General features: G+C 41.5%; 1 protein-coding gene across 1 annotated transcript in view; it reads right to left on the reverse strand.

The window, feature by feature from the left end:
• Nucleotides 1–13221, reverse strand: part of LOC126094646 (uncharacterized) — a 1573713-nt gene extending 1560492 nt beyond the window's left edge. Inside the window, exon 1 of the mRNA XM_049909153.1 lies at nt 13052–13221. The gene's annotated coding sequence lies outside the window, so the exon portion shown is untranslated. The remainder of the gene's footprint in view (nt 1–13051) is intronic.
• Between the last annotated feature and the right edge of the window lie 7463 nt (nt 13222–20684).

Below are 20684 nucleotides of genomic sequence, written 5' to 3' on the forward strand. Positions count from 1 at the left end.
GCTACAAGAGTAGAGGTAGTTGTGCCCCTTACTTCAAGTACCAATAGGCAGTCCAAAACTAATGTATATCTTATCCAGTGACTAATGGCACGTGGCAAAATCCTTCTTATTGTAGTCCTCAATTGAATAAAATTGATCTAGAAAATTATTCGTGTGAGGTTCGTAAAACGGTCTTAATCCTGATTGTGATTTCCAGCCGATCAGATAAGATTATGAAAAGTGGCATTTTGAAACTTTGGTTAAATACGTTCTTTCATTCAGTGGTGCTTTCATTGTAACCTATTCATGTAAATAAGTGTGTCCCTTCGTTTGTTTGTTTGTAATTCATACAAAACTCTGTTTTTACTCCGATCTTAATGAAAGTTTTTGCACTTTATCTTCAAGGCAAGAGGAAAGTCAATGCCTTAATAAGATTTCTTAAACTGATTTAAATCATATATGTTTGTGATATATAAAGGAAAAGATCGGCTGCTTTTCTTCAGATTTCTACACGATACCCTAATGAACATTTGGACGAGCAGAGAGCATTATTTTCAGGTGAAACATGGGATAAATTTAAGAAAAAAGTAAATGCCCAACAAACGAAGTAAGTTGTGGTAAAACGACTGTAATTCCTACAGCGAGAGTAAATTACAGCGGCAATGCCCGGCTTCGCAGATAGCACCAGCTCGAGAACTTGCAAACACTTATTTACTGATTAGTTGATGCTCTTACACATGACACACACCTCGGAAGGTTTCTAGTCCGTGTTTCATAGTCGTTTTTATTATTGAAATCCACAGTGTCATGCAAACGCTAAGGCACGTGGTAGATATCGAAGCAACAGTCGCTAGATCGCCGGCAAATCTAAAGATCCATCAGACCCCGAGATTTCACAACGTGTGATGTAAACTGTTCGAAAACTTCGAGTCGTGCTCTAACACAGCCCTCCTTGAAAAACTGAAAACTGAGCTGAACCAGCAAAAGACGAATTCTCCAATAACACAATGAGATACTTGTCGCAAAATGTTACAACAGATGACGCAGGTGGAGACGTATTCAAATCGCATTCCGTACACACAGTAAGTCTGATCCAAACACGCCCTTCACGACTGCAGCTTTCCATGCGGCTTGTATTCGCTATGAGTATCAACAAAGCACTTTGTGCGGCAGATATTAAATATCCCAGGAAATAACAAACACGTATAGTTAAGTATAACAACACTTTTAATGATTATTACAGTGAAATTACAGTCCCTTTATTTTGTGTTCCGCATAACTATAATTAACAGTAATATCGTTTACTTTTGCAACGAAATATTTTGTCAAGAAGCAAGCTGACTAATAGTCTCGACAAACTCTAATGCAGAAGTGGGCTTTTAAATTGGCCAGTATTCTTTATATAATATCCTATATTCAGCAATTAGAGCGAAAACGACTGCAGTGATGTCTGAACTTGGCGCACAAGCTTCTCTGGAATCTAACGCGGCAAACAAGCAAAGATATGAAACTCGCGGAAAATGGTTCGAAATAAAACGATTTTTATAGATCCATTCACTGAAAATATCCGATAGGGTCCTCAGTTACTTACGCAAACTGTTTAGAGCCACCGTTAATTGTGACATTATCTTTGAAGGCTTATTATAACCTACAGAACTGCCTGATGATGTTATGAATCGTTGAGGAGTAACTTTTATATTGTCAGTACTGACATAACCCGAAGAAACCCTTTGAAAAGTGGCTGTACACCTTTTACAATACTAAAAATTATGACGGTTGATTAGCGGTAATGTTAATTTCCACTGGATTATAAAACTTTCGAGCCTATTCGACGGCTCACACCGAACGACCACGTGAGTACGTGCGAGGAATCTGTAAATTCGTGTATCTCTTAACGACTCAACCTCGTGAACACAGAAACCTGACATGCTGTTGGACATTACTGAGCTATATATCTCGTGGAAAAAGTAATTATAAGTTAACGATTCACCGTTCTGGTGATAAGTTATTGAAGTAAAGAGGCGTCCAGTTAAAATGCAAGTATATGCAAACGCACCGAAGCGCAGTGCTAGAAAACAGTTCTCCAGCATACTCATTTAACCTATGGATTTATTGCCTCTTCCTTTCATTTTGTTTTTTATCAGTGTCCGCAGTATCTACGTATCGTTTAAATCTCTTACAGCCAGAACTTAACTGTCTAATACCTTTTGCTTTGAGCGACTTTTTTAGAATCATATTTGGAATTCTTCGTTACTTAGGCTATCAAAATGGCCTTTCCGTTAGCATTAAGTAAACTGAAACTTTGTATAATTATATTCTTTTTCACCCGCTGGGTAGTACATATTTCTTTGTACAGAACAGACAAACAGACAAGAAAGCGTCCTTACAAAAACGTGTTAAAAAGAAAAACAGGCGCAATGGAATGTAATCGAATTAAATCAGGCGACGATGAGAGAATTAGATTAGAAAATGAGACTCTAGAAGTAATAGATGTGTTTTGCTATTTGGGCAGGAAAATAAGCGATGATGACCGAAGCAGAGAGGATATAAAGTCCAGATTGGCAATGGCAAGAAAAGCACTCATGCAGTAAAACTTTAGCATCATTACATCGCGATTTATTACTTCTGTATTACTAATCTATGCGCAACACATTTTTCAGACAGTACCCATTTATACTACTCAAAGTACCTGCAAAATTATATCATCGAACGATACATAGGTCAAGAGATGTGACTCCATAAACACTGCGTGAAAAACTTACCTTTCTTAAAACTGAGCTATATTATATATGAGAGTCAAATTCTTCAAAGAATTCGGGGTGGCGGAAGCAGACTAGTTCAGAAAATAACGCCATACGAAGAAGAAGAAAGACTGAGTTCATTTAGAATCCGCTAGTTGAATCAGAACTAAATAAATTGTGAGGGAAACACATACCAATTAATGATTTTATAATTTACTGTTTGAACTGTAGGTGTCTCCACACTATTCTCGGAGTATTATAATCATGCAGTTGCTTGCACAGTTGTTCATCTTCAAATACAAATCCTACAACAAACTGTAACAGATGTACCCATGTTTTACTTAACAACATTTCACAGTGTACTCTAAACAGGATGATTGTTCTTCTGTCCTCACAGCACTATTGTGGACTCGCCGTTAGAACTTAAAAGAAAATTACTGTCATCAGAATCACGTTAGAAGGCAGTAAGAATACAGATTGCTCGTGTTAGAGTAATTGCACAACTACGGTGCTCCAATGTCAATTAATACATAATTTGAATAAAACACGCAGATATAAGGAAAGAATATGTTAATGATAAATCGTTGTTACAAACGGTTATTTTTACTTTTTTAAATAAAATACGTAGGTTTTGCTTCCCGTTTTCTTACCATCCACACAATTTTAGAAAGTTCCTTATTTGATATCATGTTTGGTAGCAATGTTATACGGTCCTCAACGAATTTTTGAAATTAAGAGAAAAGAAACCTTAATAATTTCCTCGAAGAATGATTTGTCAGCTTCCATTTATTAATTTTCAATGAACAAGACGAAAAGTAGTAGGGCTTGACAGTTGTGTCATAGACCAAATTTAGCAAAGAAGGAATTACAATACAGGTGACACTACACCTCTGCACATTACTCTCTGCGACTAGTATATGTATCAACAAAGCCATCTCTATTCGTACGCGAAGCAGCAAATTATTTATTACACCAGGCAAATTTCGAACGTTATTCATCATCTGGAAGTACCAAAAACCTTGATCTCACAAAAAAAGCAATCATGTAGACATTTTCGTATAACAACGTGGAACAAATAGCCGTGCAGTTATGGACAGAAAACCAGGTTTGCTACATACAAGTATTGTTATCTATTTATTTATGCAAAGCTGTACTGAACACTGCATATGCAGCATATGCTAATTTGGTATGTGTTAAGTAATAAATTAAATGATTATCAACGTCAACACCACAGCGAAGCACAGTTTCACTCACTTTGGAACGTGGGTACTCTTTCAGCCTGTTTTCAGTACTTTTTGTTAGCTTAAGCTGCTAAATTTCCGATGATGCTTGCATGAGTCTGTCGATGCTACATCTTGCGTGACCATCTTTGATCCCATGTACATCAGGATGACAGAAACGTTTCGCAGAGTTCTTTGGAGAGGTGATCAATCATTTCTTCGTCAGCGAAAAATTAGAAGGGCCGGGTGTTTAGTTTAACACTGGTGGTGGACTGTTGGAGCTCGGCGGCCACAGATCTAGACGGTGCCACGTGCTGCATTAACTGGTGATCTTGTTCTCGCTATTATATTTTCCTGCATGAAATTTATTCAGCTCAAGATGTTTCTTTCCGCATGGTAACTTCAATCATTTTATTGACGGCTCGCATGGACTGGAATTCGGCGTATCGCGGACGCTTTTGAACTGGACCACCAGACCAGATATGAGGAAAATCATAAGTAATTAATTTTTTTTACAAAAAGAATCGCGAAGTGAACTGTTTAATAATCTAAAACTAACAAAGCTGTATCGTTATAGATCCCACTGATGATGCCTTAGAACAGGAGAAGCCGAAACGCATATGGGATAAATGAAGTAACTAGAAGCAGGAAAAGGCAGTTTTATTTAAAAAACAAGTTTCTATTTAACTGCACTTTCCTCTCTAGATACTTTGCATTAGTATCTGAGTGGCTAATTGTTTTGATCACATATAACACAAACCAACGAAAAATGTTTTTTGAAAAACTTCTTTTTTACTTTGATAGCTGATCTTTATAGATTTTTATGAGCCGAATCCAAATCTAGCCTAAGTTTTTTGTATCACCCATAGTTTTCGAGCAATTTGCTTTTTATTATGTAGTATAAAAATCCCATGCTATACGGTAAATGGGGAATTAATGAAACGCTTTGTTACAACATAAGCATGGTTTGTATTTACAGTAAGCTACTTAAAACATTGATATGTGTTAATAGAGGTTTCACTTGTCAGCTGGAATTGGTTTGTATTTTCTTTCTCTTCTTTCTTCGAAGCTTCTTGTGTAGCTTTTTCTACGATGAGTTGCTTGCTGAACTTCTCGGTTAAGTGACCAACAGTAATCTACCATCATGTTTTTCCATCACTAGTTTTGGATGAATCAATAAACAGCCTCCAGTCTTCCTTTTGTATTCAATACGAAACCCATTCATCAGATCAGGAATGTCTGAGCAGTACACTAAATCACCTTCTTGTTGAAAAAACTTGGAAAATTGTTGCTTTCTCTTTCTATACTAGTTACAACTGCCAATAAGTTGTTTTCTTTTAATCTAGAGCCAAGCAATTGAGCTTTTCTTTCTTTGAGCCCAGATCCCTTAACACATCGGTCTGAGTAAACAATTTGGGCTCTAGACTTCCTGTATTACAATGGAATTAATCGTCGTCTGGTTCATCTAAATCAGCAGGTGATTAAGAACCTGAAAATCTACACCATGCCCTACTGGTCGGATGGTGGACAGGAAGTTAGGGTAGCTTATTACCTTCTTGTTTTTCGAATTATGACCAGTAACATCAACACTGCAAAATTAGCAATCATTGGAATTATTTCTTGGCTCCCTACATATCATAGGAACAGCAAATCTAAAGGCTTTTTTTCTCCTTTTGGGACCATTTTCTCAGATCTTCAACACACACATAACATACTTTATGCGGCGCCCAAGATTTATCTTGATCACCAAACTTACATCCAAAGTATGATAGATAAATCTTTCCACGAAGTCTGTAATGTGTCTTTGGTGTTTTTTGACCACACATTCGCCACAAATATAAGAAAAACTGTCAGCAGACGTTTTACAACCATGATTAGACATTGTACTGAACACATGTACAGGAAACCGGAAAGTGAGGTTAGGTTGACAGAAACAGAACATCTGTTAACACAAAAATAGAATCGACCCTTTTTTTCCAGCAAATGTTTTTCAGCAGTGCTACCAATGTCATCTACATTCATTACACCTCCTTTTTAAATTATTTTAACTATATAAAAGCTGTTAAATTCTTTACAAAATCGCTCAACTTAATAAATTTAACTGTAAAATGTGAAGAAATGGTGGGTGATACAGTTTTTTAAGTACCATATTTGAATTTACCACCAAAAGAAACATAAGAATAAGGTATTTTCAGTAAACAAAATTTTCCATCGTTGGCCTGTGTAGTTTTCAGTCTCATGAGGCAAACCAACGATTATAGCATCCAGTGATAACATGCAGTACGTATCCTTGAGTCAGAGTCAGACAGTCTCTCTTCACGTGCTGAATTGATATGCTTATAATTTGTAGTCAGTGATGTATCTTCTTTTATTTGCTTTTCAACATATTCACAGAGGTTTACACATTATTAATATTGCACTTACATGTGCATTGCACTGATAATGCCCATAATCCTTTCTCCTGTGGCCCACACGCAACTGCAACAATTGTGCGAGTTCTCAACTTTCGATTGGCAACTGTTTTGTTTCCTTTCGCGCTCCAACTAGAAAACAGAGGCATGCATCCCCGAGATAAATACAATATATTTTGGTACAGTTTGTAAGTTTAAGGAACTTTCTGCGTTATTTTAGACTGGAACTGTTCCATTTAATGTTGTAAGATGACTAAGCATATGCATGAAGTGCCAGTTGGATGTTATACGTGTTTGTATTTTGAAAACCACGATCATGCTAGATGAGAACTTTTTCAATATTTTTACCTGATTCTGCAGGTCACAAAGTATTGAAATTGGTACATTTCAGATAAAGCATTAAACAACCTTCTTTCAGGGTGGAAATGATGAAGAAGAATCCAATTATACTAATGTTCTCCGATGCTTGTTGTACATCTTCAGGATCTAATTATTCTTGTCTGTGGTAAACTGAGAGTAACTTGATTAATAACAAGGATAGGTCACACACAGTTAGCTTTATCATGGCAAGATCCACCAAGGACCCATTATAAACTACTTACGGCTAGCTTTCCCTACAAGGGTATCTCATGCGGAAAAAACAAAAACCTTACAAAATGCATATAAACATGGCATATACTATAGAGCCGCAACAGTTCCCTAATGAAGAACGTTGTCTGCATATTTGACAAATTTCCGAAGTATATACTTTAACTGTGGGCTCTGTGCTTTATACGACATAAGCATTAATTTTAGAAGCTTGGAAGTGGAATTTTTAGATTTTAAAAGAAATTTATACAAGGTGTAAGAAGAACGTACGGGTGAACTTTCAGGTTTGCATTCTTTACACACTGAAGAAGATTTTTTGTATGTATATTGGTCTGGAAACGCTTTATTTCGTATCAGAATTCATTTCTTATTACTCTAGAGACTACATTTATTTTCAAAAACATGTTATCCTGTACATTTTCAGGTTTTTTTCACTTACTCATTTTCCACCTTCCCACAATGTAAAGAACACCAACTCCATCCAACACCTTTTAATCTATCGCTGCTACTTTGTCTTTGACTATTAAGTTCTCTACTTCTCGTCAGTCATAAAAGGCAAACAAGCAAACCGTGTACGTGCGATACATCTTGAATTAAGATACTTGTTGATGTGACAACAGCGTTACTTAATTGTTATTCTTTGTAGTCTACAATCTCGCGAAAATATGACCGACACATTATTTTGTTACAGTCATTTTTGTATTGCTGGTATGCAAGAAATTGTGCTGTGAAGTTAAAGTGCGAAAACAATATCCCCACCCCATATATACAGAGTGTTAGGGATATAAAGCAGATATTTCTATTGATGACTGAGGACAGTGTACTAAACATCATCATATCAGTATCTTCACCATTTGGAGATTAATAATTACGGCTGTTACAAGTAATACGTTTTCAGGTTGTTTAGTACCTCCAAGTACACGTGGCACAGATAGCCATTAATACTTATTTTCGCCTGGGTAGTAGGACAAGTTTGAAGTGTGGATGCGTGGATACTTTACTGACAGGCATAGTTTTAGTTTAGTTCTAGTTATGTCATGTTCCGTACATCATTTTCCCGTTTATTTTATCGATATGATGTGGAACAAGTGAGATTACAAGATATATTTATACACATGAATAGTGCTAGTATTAATATTACTGAAATTTTTAGTTCTACACATTCAACTACATTTAGAAGTACAATATTTTTTTTTTACCATTTCCGAAGCAGAAATTCGGCCGTGGAGTAGAAGAAGTTGTCCAAAAGAAATGGTTTTAAGCCAGATTCAAGACTTGATCTGCTACATGCCAGACACTTTATGTTGTTGGGAAAATAATCAAAGATTTTTGTTGCTGAATAATATACTCCTTTTTGAGCAACTGACAGCGTCAATAACGGATAGGAAAGGACATTTTTCCCTCTAGTGTTGTACGTATGAACATCACTGTTCTTCGCGAATTGAGATTGAATATTTGTAACGAATTTCATTAGCGAATATATGTACTCTTATGGTGCAGTAAACTATTGCATAAGGCATTATTGAGTGGAAATATGCAAAATACGTTATGAGGCTGATCTGTTTATTACCAAGACTAGCGATTATACGAAGAGCGAAGAAGCTCAGAAGCTGAGAAGATGCGAAGCTGAGAAGCTCAGTAATATACTTCTTCTAGTTCAAGTTGTCATCAATGTGAAGATCCACAAATTTTGGGAAATCTACCCTTTTAACTGAGCCCTGTTCATATGCTACATCAATTGTCGGTATGACTCTATTCGGCGTGCAGAACCGGATATAATGAGTTTTTTCACAATTAAGGGAGTGTCCATTTTCTGCGAACCACTTAATAATTCTTTGAAAGAAATCCTTAACAATATTGTCAGCTGATTTTTCTGGAACGGTATTTATTATAACACTCGCGTCATCTGCAAAATGTACTAGTTCCGCTTGCTGAACGTTAACTGAGAGCTCATTCACATGAATAAGGAACAGCAGAGGACCTACAATTGAACCCTGTGTGACTCCCTTTGTGATAACTCCCCATTCACTAGAATTTACCACCCTCCCAATATTATTTGTGCTATTCAGCACAACTTTTTGCTTTCTGTTCATTAAGTATGGTTAAGTATGATGTCCACTTCAGCACTAAATTATGTGATGTGCTTGCTGGAAGGCTGTTAGATGCAGAGAAAAGACTAACCAACACAATGAACTGGGTACATTTTAGGGTATCGATGACCACAGTGTCTGTTCCTAAACCCCTAGCATCCTGTATAATTAGGTTCCTTATATTCTGATGGCATAATCAGGTAAATAACCTATTTTAGCCATTGTAACTCACATAACTGCACACAGTTCAGAGCAGTCATCCAAGGAGATCTCAGCATCTAATAAGACACTGTACTGGACAAAATACTTGTAACACAAACAAAACATTACATAAGAGGATTTGTATGCAACTAGTAGAGACAGCGCTTGCACAACAGCGTCGGTGGTAGCCGAATAACGACGATGGGATGTGATATCGGAATATGCGTATTCTCATAAACATAACTTTACATAAGAAACATAACTTTACAAAAGAATCACCGTGTTAACAAAACATCACCCGTTATTAAAAGCAGGAGGTACCGTTGCGCTTGGAACGTAATTCGTGAATTTACATACAGAAAAGGAGCACTTGGTTTGTTAGGAACGCTCTGAGAGTTATGGGGATCCGGCAGCCCGGGATGTCGAGTGCGCGAAGAACCGCGATGTGGCGGGCAGAAAGGCTGGGAGTGGTCGCCTGCGACCTCCAGGTTTCCTTTAGCAACGAAGCTCCGCGTACCGGACTCTTCCGAGAAAGGGTCCGCGACGGAAAACAGGCGCTGGCGTCGCTCCCACAGCGCACGCGCAAACACACCCTGTGTGCGTGTGTGTGTGTGTGTGTGTGTGTGTGACTGAGTGTCGGTGGAGGGGGGAGGGGGAGAGACGTGGTGTTGAGGAGGAGGGGGGGGGGTTAGCTGCGATGTTCACCGCATATCCTCCCATTAGCCCGTCTTCCCGATCTCAGTTATTGCAATAAATCACGTCTCAACAGCATTTGCATACAATAGATGGATTCACTGTGGACTAGCAACGTTGTCGCTAAGCGATTGCCCATCGTTTTAATATAGGAGATGCTGCGTGTTGGATACAAACATACGCACAGACACTCACACACATATACAGAGTTAATTGCTGTATCTCCTATAATTTTCGGGAGGGCCTGATAAGAGCACCTTATCAGTTTTCACGCTACGTAAAGAGGTTTATCACAGCATCGAAAAACCTTTAGCGACATGGAAATGTTTTCCTAATTGCTGTTGCATATTCAGTCGGGACAATAACAACAATAAATCGTCGAAGTTATTAGCTAGTCAGAATACGTACCTTCTGAACTATCTGAGTTTATACATGCGATACTCGAAAGGGCTATAATTATGTCCTTAACAAATGCTAGAACTAAAGTTTCCAGAGGATTACAAAGAACAGGACTATTTATAAAGCTTTTAAGGAAAAGCAGGATTATTTACGATGTTCTTCGGTAAAAAATTTGTAGATTCATTTTTTCAATCACATTTCAAATAAATACTCGTAACTACCTTGAAAACTGTGAATGTAAGGAATAACTTTGCTCAAGCAACGTAACTTGAAAAGAGATCTGTTATCACGAAGCATAAAGTAAGTTCTATGATTTAACAATCTCAGTAAATGTTTCTAAAATTGTTCTCGTTTACATGTGATGTGATCTGAGACGATACTTTCAACCTTTAAATAACCGACGTTAGATGGGCGTCGAAAAGTAATTTCAGTATCTTTTTATTCGTGTTGCTGTCTTACACGTTCATCGAAGTCTCCATCAAAAGTATCGTTCATATAGCGCTTGAAATGATATTAGCAGCTCCAGTCGTTTTGGCTTCAAGCGACGAGCAGTATCTCATACAAAAATTTACATTCTAGATTCGTAATATCAAATCATAAATACAAATAGCAACAAAGAAAGGTAGATCCGAAATAACTGTGCGCAAATACACGGTTAGTAATCTACGCCTAGAGGATTGAGTTCGGTTTACAAATACCAGGACGAAAGGTAAAAAGCAACTATTACTGTGAGTCACGCACAAATTTACGACCCCTGTCGGAGCTTTTCTTTTTCTTTTCGCTTTTCATTGACCGGTTTCTGAGCAGCATGGCGCGTGAGAAGAGCGAGAGATCAGAGTAATGTTTTTTGTCTATAGCTTCGCCTGATTCATTTATCTGTATACAGATAACTTCCAGGAAACGCTTTCAGTGTGAAGAAATACAACTGCATCGAATATTATTGCAAATTTTTCATGTTTTGTGATATCCGAAGTACAGTGGATTTTATGTTTGGACACAACATTCTCTACACTGCGCATAATTGGAAAGACATCGGTAACAGTATCTACACTTCTATTGTCACAATAGTTACAGACATACAGACGTACTTGTAAGGATTTAGCAGCTCAATGAGTGATGACTGCACACAATCATCAGTGGGAATGGGTGTGTGACTTGACGTTTACGGCGCAAAACCGGCAAGAGTTACGTTATGGCATCTCTTTTATTTTTGAAACACTGTGTAAGGTACATGCACATAATTACCAGCAAAACAGTTGCGAAAGATTTCTCTATTACGTAATACAACGTTTCGGTGTCCATACTGGTGTTTTTGTTTTATGTAAACCCAACTGCGTTTGTTATACACCTAACGCAGGCTGCAACGTATTCCTTCCGAAACTGATGCTGCTGTACCAGTGGTAAGGCAGTGTTCGCATGTCATCATAATGGCATATTTTAAATATGGAATAATTTTCGGTCGTTGTTCGGAGATATTTTTCGAGTATTTCTATTTAAGGGATTCATGGTCTTCTGTGGCTCACTGCAGAATAATTCGTAATCATGATTTGTTCAGTTTCTTTTCCGTGATAATGCCTTCATTGCGGTAAAAAAGCCTGTATTGTGCTGTCACGTAACACACCCCAGAGCAATGCACCAATCTTCTGACGCGAATGCACTGTGATGTGGTTCCCATCGCTACGGGAGTAGCTCTTCCACCATATTCAGTGAACCCACACGAGGAGAACGTATCAGCCAACTTTTGATCGTACTACTGTGTATCACAATTAACGTACAAATCAAAACTATCAGCCGGCCGCAGTGGCCGAGCGGTTCTAGGCGCATCAGTCTGGAACTGCGCGACCGCTACGGTCGCAGGTTCGAACCCTGCCTCGGGCATGGACGTGTGTGATGTCCTTAGGTTAGTTAGGTTTAAGTAGTTCTAAGTTCTAGGGGACTGATGACCTCAGATGTTATGTCACATAGTGCTCAGAGCCATTCGAACCATTTTTGAAAACTACCAGAAAAATCAAACCCGAAACAGAACCACGCAGTACTGAATGCAAGCCTGAGGGCGAAGAATAAAGTAGGCATTACTGTTGTCAACCGCAAATACCGTGAATGAATGGCACAAATTTGTTTCCATACAAGATGCACAGTGCATACCGTCGACATTATTTGTTGTAGAGCGTAAGATAAACACAAATAGGGGGGGGGGGGGGGGGGGGCGGGGCAAGAACTCTAACGAAACTCAGTTCCTCCGCAAGCAGCCATTGGTGACAGCGGGTCCCTTATACCAAGACAGAAAATGCCTCTGAACGATTTCCAAAACTGTATCGGTGGAGTTCGGTTTCACCCTGAAGATTACTGCTACTGCCTTCTTTTTGTGTTCACATTCGTTGCCGTGGCCAACTCAGAATCAGATGTCGCCTTCCGATTTAATGTAGACCTTGGAATATGCTAGAGGTGAGTCCTGTCATCAAATTTTTCGAGTTTGGTGACAGTCTTGCCAGAACCAGCAAACCGACGACCACTGGGTGCCACTTATTGTTCATATGAAAAACTACAGAGCTCCAAGAGAGTGTGGAGCTTATTAGCCACATATATTTCTATTACACGTTTCGGTTAGATTCGTCACACGCTGTAGAAGGTGCTAGAGCCAAATCGAACTCTTGCATGCGACGAAGTATATCCGGATGGTGCACGATGATATCACTCTCACACGCTCGTCGGTCGCAGGCAGGGCCTACCTGTTAACTCGTAGCGGAGGTGGCAGGAGACTGCGGCTGCGGCGGCGGCGGCACACCTGTTAACTGGCGCCCACGGACACAAACAGAAGCACGTGCGCGCGCGGTCACGCGGTGCAGCGCGAGGGAAGCGCGATCGGCGGCTCGGTTCGACTCGCGTCACGCGTGAGTGCGGCCGGGAGACTGACTGAGCAGCGGCACACACTGCGCCGAGGTCAGCGGCGAGGAGGCGCGGACGCGGGCGCGGTGCTGGCGAGCTGCGGAGGGGGGGGGGGGGGGCTAGGTGCGCCGCTCCCCCCCCCTCCCCGCGGTGGACACGCAGGTGGTTGCCCGCGATCTCTGCGTCGCGATGTGCGAATAGGGCGGAACCCATCTCCACAAGACGTCACCCAGTAAACGACACCAAAGATTATACACTTCACTGTCCGGAACCGAACAGCGGTCGCCAGATTTTAATGCCCAGTAAAACTCCCATAATTACAGGAGAAGATGTTTTTATTGTTGTCCTCTTCAGTCAGTACACGGTCGCGTTTTCGCTTCCCGAGCAGGGGGTCCCGGGTTCGATTCCCGGCGGGGTCAGGGATTTTCACCTGCCTCGAGATGACTGGGTGTTTGTGTTGTCCTCATCATTCATCATTCATGCCAGTGGAAGATTGGACTGAGAAGAGGTTGGGAATTTGTACGGGCGCTGATAACCACGCGGTTGAGCGCCCAACAATCCAAACATTCGCCGGCCGCGGTGGTCTAGCGGTTCTGGAGCTGCAGTCCGGACCCGCGGGACTGCTACGGTCGCAGGTTCGAATCCTGCCTCGGGCATGGGTGTGTGTGATGTCCTTAGGTTAGTTAGGTTTAAGTAGTTCTAAGTTCTAGGGGACTTATGACCTAAGATGTTGAGTCCCATAGTGCTCTTTATAAAAAAAAAAATCCAAACATCATCATCATCAATCAGAACACTGGCTTGAAGCGGCTTTCCGTACTATATTGCGTTTGAAATTAGTTGTGACTTTCGACGTTTGGAACACCGGAGGAGACATGGCGCCGTTATCCAGGTAACAGCGCCGTCTTAGTTTGTTTGCAGATGACGCTGTCGTTTATCGACTAATAAAGTCTTCAGAAGATCAAAACAAACTGCAAAACGACTTAGAAAAGCCTGTCGGGGTGGCCGTGCGGTTCTAGGCGCTACAGTCCGGAACCGAGCGACCGCTACGGTCGCAGGTTCGAATCCTGCCTCGGGCATGGATGTGTGTGATGTCCTTAGGTTAGTTAGGTTTAAGTAGTTCTAAGTTCTAGGCGACTGATGACCTCAGAAGTTAAGTCGAATAGTGCTCAGAGCCATTTTTGACTTAGAAAAAATATCTGAATGGTGCGAAAAGTGGCAGTTGACCCTAAATAATGAAAAGTGTGAAGTTATCCATATGAGTGCTAAAAGGAATTCGTTAAACTTCGGTTACACAATAAATCAGTCTAATCTAAAAGCCGTAAATTCAACTAAATACCTAGGAATTACAATTACGAACAACTTAAACTTGTAAGAACAGATAGAAAATGTTGTGGGAAAGGCAACCAAAGACTGCGTTTTATTGCCAGGGCACTTAGAGACTGCCTACACTACGCTTTTCCGTCCTCTTTTAGAATACTGCTGTGCGATGTGGGATCCTTACCAGACAGGACTCACGGAGTACACCGAAAAAGTTCAAGGGTAGCACGTTTTGTACTGTCGCGAAATATGGGGGAGAGTGTCACAGAAATGATACAGGATTTGGGCTGGACATCATTAAAAGAAAGGCATTTTTCGTTGCGACGGAATCTTATCACAAAATTCCAATCACCAACTTTTTCCTCCGAATGCGGAAATATTGTGCTGACACCGACCTACATAGGGAGAAACGATCACCACGATAAAATAAGGGAAATCATAGATAGTATGGAAAGATATAGGTGTTCGTTTTTTCCGCGCGCTATTCGAGATTGGAACAATAGAGAATTGCGAAGGTGGTTCGATGAACCCTCTGCCAGGCACTTAAATGTGATTTGCAGAGTATCCATGTAGATGTAGATTTAGATGAACACCAATGGCGACCCCGCTTTGCCTACCACGCTGCCAGCAGTTCGGTTGGTAAAGCGCCCCTACTGCCACGCCGTGGATAAACAGCACATGCCGGCCGCGGTGACAGAGCGGTTCTAGGCGCTTCAGTCCCGAACCGCGCGACTGCTGCGGTCGCAGGTTCGAATCCAGCCTCGGGCACGGATGTGTGTGATGTCCTTAGGTAGGTTAGGTTTAAGTAGTCCTAAGTTCTACGGGACTGATGACCTCAGATGTTAAGTCTCATAGTGCTCAGAGCCGCTTGACATTTAAACAGCACATCTACATCTACAAACGTACTCCGCAGATCACCGTCCGGTGGGTGACGGAGGGTACCTTGCACCATTACTAGACATTACCTTTGCCGGCCGCGGTGGTCTAGCGGTTCAGGCGCTCAGTTCGGAACCGCGCGACTGCTACGGTCGCAGGTTCGAATCCTGCCTTGGGCATGGATGTGTGTGATGTCCTTAGGTTAGTTAGGTTTAAGTAGTTCTAAGTTCTAGGGGACTGATGACCACAGATGTTAAGTCCCATAGTGCTCAGAACCATTTTTAGACATTACCTTTACTGTACCACTCGCAAACAGAGAGAGGGAAAAACTAGTACTATATGCCTCCGCATGAGCCCTAATTTCTCGTATGTTATCTCGTATGTTACGCGCAATGTATGTTGGCGGCAGTAGAATCGTTCGGCAGTCAGCTCCAAATGCCGGTTCTCTAAATTTTCTCAGTAGTGTTCATCGAAAAGAACGTTGCCTTCCCTCCAGGGATTTCCATTGGGACTCCGAAAGCATCTCGTAAGTGTTGTTCGAACCTACCGGTAACAAATTTAGCAGCACGCCTCTAAATTACACTCCTGGAAATTGAAATAAGAACACCGTGAAGGGGAAACTTTATTGACACATTCCTGGGGTCAGATACATCACATGATCACACTGACAGAACCACAGGCACAGAGACACAGGCAACAGAGCATGCACAATGTCGGCACTAGTACAGTGTATATCCACCTTTCGCAGCAATGCAGGCTGCTATTCTACCATGGAGACGATCGTAGAGATGCTGGATGTAGTCCTGTGGAACGGCTTACCATGCCATTTCCACCTGGCGCCTCAGTTGGACCAGCGTTCGTGCTGGACGTGCAGACCGCTTGAGACGACGCTTCATCCAGTCCCAAACATGCTCAATGGGGGACAGATCCGGAGATCTTGCTGGCCAGGGTAGTTGACTTACACCTTCTAGAGCACGTTGGGTGGCACGGGATACATGCGGACGTGCATTGTCCTGTTGGAACAGCAAGTTCCCTTGCCGGTCTAGGAATGGTAGAACGATGGGTTCGATGACGGTTTGGATGTACCGTGCACTATTCAGTGTCCCCTCGACGATCACCAGTGGTGTACGGCCAGTGTAGGAGATCGCTCCCCACACCATGATGCCGGGTGTTGGCCCTGTGTGCCGCGGTCGTATGCAGTCCTGATTGTGGCGCTCACCTGCACGGCGCCAAACACGCATACGACCATCATTGGCACCAAGGCAGAAGCGACTCTCATCGCTGAAGACGACACGTCTCCATTCGTCCCTCCATTCACGCCTGTCGCGACACCACTGGAGGCGGGCTGCACGATGTTGGGACGTGAGCGGAAGACGGCCTAACGGTGTGCGGGACGGTAGCCCAGCTTCATGGAGACGGTTGCGAATGGTCCTCGCCGATACCCCAGGAGCAACAGTGTCCCTAATTTGCTGGGAAGTGGCGGTGCGGTCCCCTACGGCACTGCGTAGGATCCTACGGTCTTGGCGTGCATCCGTGCGTCGCTGCGGTCCGGTTCCAGGTCGACGGGCACGTGCACCTTCCGCCGACCACTGGCGACAACATCGATGTACTGTCGAGACCTCACGCCCCACGTGTTGAGCAATTCGGCGGTACGTCCACCCGGCCTCCCGCATGCCCACTATACGCCCTCGCTCAAAGTCCGTCAACTGCACATACGGTTCACGTCCACGCTGTCGCGGCATGCTACCAGTGTTAAAGACTGCGATGGAGCTCCGTATGCCACGGCAAACTGGCTGACACTGACGGCGGCGGTGCACAAATGCTGCGCAGCTAGCACCATTCGACGGCCAACACCGCGGTTCCTGGTGTGTCCGCTGTGCCGTGCGTGTGATCATTGCTTGTACAGCCCTCTCGCAGTGTCCGGAGCAAGTATGGTGGGTCTGACACACCGGTGACAATGTGTTCTTTTTTCCATTTTCAGGAGTGTATGTTCTGCTGCAAATATTTCTGTGAATTCGACAATAGTAATGGGAAATGCGAGATACCTTTCCTCTGTGATGGATAAAACTGCAACAATGCAGTGAAGGAAAAAAGATTTTTTGCTCTGGGTATAAAGACAAGTTGCACTGGATAAAATTGAACCTAGCTTGTGTAACGCAGAGTTAATGGAATCTGTAGTCTTCCACAAGCCATCAACTCCACACTACTAGTGGCTAAAGCTGAAGGGCATAGTTTAATCACGCTTCCTGCGAACCACGCTCGTTTGAACCCTGCTGAGATCATATGGGCCTAGATGAAAACTAATTGGGCAAAAAGCAACCAGAAATTTACGCTGAGTGAGGTTCAAACGCTGGCAAAAGAAACTTTTGCAAATGTTACACCACAGGATTGGTGTCGAGTTTCACCCATTCCAAGAAGGAAGTTGTCGAGGCAAGGATTCATTAACTATTTTGAGTAATACCTAATCTCTCTTGCTTCTTTCGCCTAAATACAGCACAGTTTACAAATATTCATCTCCTTAACAATCTAATGCAGTTGAAATTGTGACAGAATTTCAAAACAGTGTATTATTAAAATAGCAACGCATGGCAAGACTTGTCAATAGTTATGAGAAACCTCATCTACTGTGTAAAAATAAACATAAGGGAGACGGTAAGGAGTCATTCCAATCCCGGGAGCGGAAAGACTTAACTTAGGGGGAAAAAAGGACAGTTGTTTGTGTCTGTGTATGTGCGGATGGATATGTGTGTGTGTGCGAGTGTATACCTGTCCTTTTTTCCCCCTAAGGTAAGTCTTTCCGCTCCCGGGATTGGAATGACTCCTTACCCTCTCCCTTAAAACCCAAATCCTTTCGTCTTTCCCTCTCCTTCCCTCTTTCCTGATGAGGCAACCGTTGGTTGCGAAAGCTTGAATTTTGTGTGTATGTTTGTGTTTGTTTGTGTGTCTATCGACCTGCCAGCGCTTTTGTTTGGTAAGTCTCATCATCTTTGTTTTTAGATATAAAATATGATGTAAGATGCACCAAACGCAAATCCATAGCGACCCCTGTTTTTCACTGCAAATTTTAAGAATTTCTCGCAGTAGTGTACGTATCACAATAACTATAACCATTAACGTAATGATACTGTAACACCGAAAATGCAGGATGCAGGGCACCTGTTAACGATGTATAATTTTTTTTCTGAACTGTTTGTAAATATTTGTAATTTTAATGCTTTCTTTTAATAAGTAAGGAGATTGCTTGACTGTATGTGTTCACTTAGGTAGAAGTCTGTTGACGTTTCATTGTATTTATCTGTGTCTTACTGTGAAACTTATAAGCTCTGGGAAAATGCCAAAGGAATTGTTATTTGCATCGACTAGCAACGACAGTAGCAATACGGGCAATTCCTATAATTAGCCGTGGTTCCACAAGATGCTACCGTCTTCAACAACAGCAGCAGTTTCAGCAACACAGTTTCGTCGTCGGCTACTAGTTTTGCCATATGCACAATACTGAAGACTGTTCATTGGTAGAAAGTATTAACGGCTAACCCAGCAGCACAACTGAATGTGATTTGATTGATAAAATTTATTTAAATAATATTCCGTTAAACTCAGGGCGAATGTGTCCTCATGGCCCCCAGACATTGTTACCAAGCAGGATCCTTGTTCCTTTTTTTTCGTTATATGCTGTCATAAGAAACAAATGTTCAAATGTGTGTGAAATCTTATGGGACTTAACTGCTAAGGTCATCAGTCCCTAAGATTACACGCTACTTAACCTAAATTATCCTAACGACAAACACACACACCCAACCCCGAGGGAGGACTCGAACCTCCGCTGGGACCAGCCGCACAGTCCATGACTGCAGCTCCATAGACCGCCTGGCTAATCCCGCGCGGCGTCATAAGGAACAAATTGAATAGTTACACCCGGTTTATTAATGAATAATTTCACTTTTGAGAATTTTAGCCTCAGTATACTTTCAGTCAACTGTTGTACAACAGAAGTTTAGTATACGACTAAAGTAAAACAATTTCATTTTTCAAGTTTGAGAATCAATCACTGGGAAAAAATCTAAATCTAAAGAAATGCACAAACTAAGTGTGCGGAAGTTTTATTTATTTTACATATACTTTGGAGCACATAGCTGTTTGGTTTGGTACGTATTCTAGTGTTTAATTCTGTACAAGTCAGTAAAAAAAAGGATCAGTTGTTCAGGCAATAATATGAAATCCAGTTTGAAAAATAAACAACAGCAAAGTAAAAAGTGCTTCCTTTTTTTCTAAATTTCTTTGATGACGTTATGTTGAGGTCACTGGAAGTCATTGTTCACGTAACGAACTTCAATACTGACATACAGTTTAATTACATATTATCAAATCATTACTCGATTGCCTTTTTCAAAATTTAATGCCAAACATAACTTGAGAGTGCCTTCTCAGTTTTCTTTATCATTACATACTCACTTAAAATTAGTGTCAAAAAATGAGACAACCTTCAGTTGCCACGTCAGTGTTTAATAATACATGTTTTTCTTTCCCATCATCTTTTAGAGGAAAAAAATGCTCTATTGGGATGGCGACCATTAATTATTTTCTTTTTGTTCATTAGTGTAACTTTTGGATTCATGATCAGTGGTACCCCTTTTCTGTTCAGTGTTGTTCGTGAGTGGGTGCACAAAATAACTTCCATTTTGCAAATTATAGCCCTGCACGGTTTAATTACTTTTTCTTTTTAGTAGACTTTCCATCGCAAGGGTCGATTGTACACTTTCCTCCTACTTCTCGGTATCACTTCTTCGGGAAAGATAGCCTTATCCAATTAGAAAAAAATTCATTAGGCATACACGCGACCCGCAGTCTTTTTTTATATCGCAAGCAGGATAGGCCGATTAGTAAGAGGGAGGTTACAATATGAAGTTTATCATGAAGCTCACGAATGAAGCTACAAGATGTGCGAGAACCAGAGTTTATCACCGAATAGTTTCTTTAAAATCTTCTGAGAAAAATGTCAGATCTGTCAGCTTGCGCAACTTGCTGTACAGGCAGTGAAGCGAGCTTGACAGGTTGGGAGCCGAGTAGGCCTGGCATTATCGTCACCTAAAGACGTGTTCAGCACAAGCCGGCATCTACGCTTCCCTCTACTCGCTCCGCATTGGTCAAAAGTCACAACTAATTTTAAACGCAGTATAGCCCATTCTCCCCAGCCCATCTCTGTGTAAAGTCTGTAACCGACGACAACTGGTTCAAAATGGCTCTGAGCACTATGGCACTTAACTTCTGAGGTCATCAGTCCCC

Source organism: Schistocerca cancellata, chromosome 1, assembly GCF_023864275.1.
Source record: "Schistocerca cancellata isolate TAMUIC-IGC-003103 chromosome 1, iqSchCanc2.1, whole genome shotgun sequence".
Lineage (NCBI taxonomy): Eukaryota > Metazoa > Arthropoda > Insecta > Orthoptera > Acrididae > Schistocerca > Schistocerca cancellata.